This window comes from Cyprinus carpio, chromosome B2 (genome assembly GCF_018340385.1).
Source record: "Cyprinus carpio isolate SPL01 chromosome B2, ASM1834038v1, whole genome shotgun sequence".
NCBI lineage: Eukaryota > Metazoa > Chordata > Actinopteri > Cypriniformes > Cyprinidae > Cyprinus > Cyprinus carpio.
The window spans coordinates 28,253,460-28,256,963 of NC_056598.1; the positions used below are offsets into that span (position 1 = coordinate 28,253,460).

General features: G+C 32.0%; 1 pseudogene; it reads right to left on the reverse strand.

Annotated features, from left to right (window-relative positions):
* Nucleotides 1–2,295, reverse strand: LOC109088301 (annotated as a pseudogene).
* Nucleotides 2,296–3,504: the final 1,209 nt, after the last annotated feature.

Below are 3,504 nucleotides of genomic sequence, written 5' to 3' on the forward strand. Positions count from 1 at the left end.
TTACTGGAAGATAATCAAAACTAACTCTGAGAAGTGAAACGATTCCATGGGACTTCCACCAGTTATTGCTTTAAAAACATGAAAATATCTGTTAAAAAAAACTATACAACATTAACTTAAACCAAGATCAAGAAGCTAAAGTTCTGCTAAATGTTTCATGGTTTCTTGCACAATGTAAAGTGTTAGATTACGTTATGTTTTGTTATCGCGTTTTTCGAAGCACGTAGCCTATGACTTCCTTTATTTTGTGGTACACAAACTGCTCTAATTTTATACAATTTTAGCAAATGACGACTATGCGGGATTTTTAAGGCAAGATTTTTTAGTGAATTTTAAGTTTGTTTGAAAAACAGACCAGAATCTATCATATGACTAACATTATTTTTATGGTGATTTTATTTTGCGTTTTGTCTATAAAATACCACTTTAATAAAAATGACATTTCAAGAGTGCAATTCGAAGCGTTATAAAGCCCACAGATGTCTCACTTGTTGACTACGGTTGCCACCTACTGGACACTGACGGAATTACCATCCTGAAGCTTATTTGCATCCAAGACTGAGGCGTACTGACATTTCCTCATTTTATTTCTTATTTCTTTTACTGAACAGTGGAAATTTACTTCTCAGCATTCTGTTATTGCATTTGGTTTTTCATCTGCTTTTTTGGTATCCGTTCCTTTTTTTCAGGAATCTTCATGACACATTATTCTACGTTATAGCTATAACTTCACACTTCTCCAAAGACAACAACCTCAAGCACACAGATATTACATAGCAAAACTGCAATGCATGCCATTCATTGATGTGACACTTCTGTAAAAACACTTTTAAAAATACATTCAATATGTTCACACAAACAATTTAGGCTACTTCAGTACACATTTTGCAGTTAAATCTAAGTAATCGGATTGTTTGGTGGCTTAATATGTTTAAAAGCAAAATATGTAGGTGGTGTAACTATCCAGTAAATGAAACAAAGAAATTTCTTAAATTCTCGAAAGAAAAAAACTGAAGACATTTGCTATAAAATCTTTTATAATTAATTTTTTTTTTTAAATCTCTCTCTCTCTCTCTATCTATTGACTTTATTATTATTTAAAGCTATTTCAGATTGTCAAACACGATAACTTTGATATTACTGACAATGAAATTTGTACATGTTTTAGGAAAATATTTGGTTATTTTTTTACTTGGTACTTACAACCCTTTTTTTTTTTTCAGAAAATGTTCAAAAATGTTTTTTTTTTTTTTTTTTTTTTTTTTTTTTAAATATTCACAAAACCATTATCATGTGACAGGAAAAATCATAAAACAGAAAAACATTGGAGAACATCATGGCTGTTATATATATATATATATATATATATATATTTAACATTTTATGACATTTGAGGTTAATTCCAACCGTTTAATGTCAAATGGAATAACCACAAAAACGTTTTTTTTTTTATATATATATATTTTTATATATGTACAAATATATATAAAGATGTGGAGGTGATCTCCAAAGATGTGGACAAGTGGATTCAGACAGCAGTGGGAATATTCTAGAACCTGATTGATGCAGTAGATGGTCTTCAAAACACAAACACAAAAACACCTAGAGACCTCAAGAAGAAGAGGAAGAGGAAAATGTTATACAGTGCCCAGCAGATGAAGAATTCCACGGCGATGCTTAGGATGATGCATACGTTGTTGGCATTGTTTCTGCTTCGGATGCGACTCTGAAGAACCATCAGGTCCATCCATAGTCCCAGAGAAGATCATTTCAGGCAGACTGAAGCCCACAGAGATCGACCACGCCACAGCAGACGAGATGCAAATTCTGCTACGATTCCCTACAGATGAAGCAAACACTGGATACACCACCGTCACGTATCGATGGACTGTCATGACTGTCCAGGCCCAAAAAGATGCACCAGGTGAACAGCTTGCAGGCCAGATTTCCAAATATCCATCCCCAAATATGATAGATGGTCCAGGGAACCAACGGGAAGGTGAAGATGAGGTCGGACACTGTCAGATGGAGGAGTAAACAATCAGCAGAGCTGCTCAAACCCACTTTCTTCAAGACCACCCAAAGCAAAAAGCTGTTTCCGGGTAGACTGATGCAGATGGTGAGACTGCAGCAAAGGGCATTGATTATCCTAAATGAAAAATTCTCCTCCTCTAATGTCACCAAAGGATAATATTCCTCATATGTGTGGTTGAAGTCATAATCATAGCTGATATTGAAGACCTCGTTCGAAGTCTCTCCATGCATTATATCGTCTGTAGAAACACACAGATTAAATAATGTCAAAAATTATGCATAAAGATCAGATTAGGAAAAAAAAATCATATAAAAATGTAAGCAAGTAGTCAAGTCTACTTTTGAAATTCAAAAGGAAAAAAAAAAAAAAAATTAAATAAAATAAAGGTTCCAAAAATAAGTTTTCATAGCGATGCAAGAGAAGAACCTTTTTTGGTTCCCCCAAAAAACATTTAGTGAACATTTCTTAAAAGAGCCATTATATGTGTGAAGAACATTTTAATCTAAAAAACATTTTTCCACAATAAAGAACCTTTTGTGCAATGTTTTTTGGAGTGTATTTATTCACTGTATTCATGTATCGTTTATGTAACACTAAATTATATATTTGAAATAATTTTTACACAATTCTTTCCCATGCAATGATTATTCATAGAGAATGAAAAACACTTTAAACTGACGACTATGATGAAATTCCAAATCTTTTGTAGACATGCAATGGTTTTGTGTGAGGAACAGAAAGTAAACACAGAAAATTGCAAACTTATTCCTTTTTTGTTGTTGTTGTTGTTGTTGTTGTTGTTGTTGTTGTTGTTGTTGTTTTGAATGATCAGAAATGAGAAATGCATGCATGCATACCACAAACAAAGAGAGAAGGAAAGGAATATGTAATATAAGAAATACCTTGGTTGCTGTGGTGGTTTGTTCCTCAAAATATCAGTGTTGTCTCCCATAGAGACACTGATGAAATCATACATGTTCTGCATGTATCTTCTTTCAGTCACATAAATGTCCAGCCCACTTATTTACATCAAACATGTTAACACACATTTTCGTTTAACAGATACATTCATCTTAAAATCATTAAACAAAATAGAAATAACATTTTCCAATATAAATTCTTAAGCTAATAATACAGAATGCAGAAATGTTCTAAATGAAATACATATATAAAGACACACGCATGCACACACATACATTTATACACTCATATATACACATATATACACTCATATATATACATACACACACACACACACACACACACACGCACACACACACACACAAATTTTTACTTTGTACAAAAGTTAAGTGAATTTGATATAAAGCAATATTTAATACACACACACACACACACACATACATATACACACAAACTTGATTTTCATGATTGTTATATGAAATTAAAAATTCTAAATATATATATATATATATAATATATATATATATATATATATATCTAATATATAT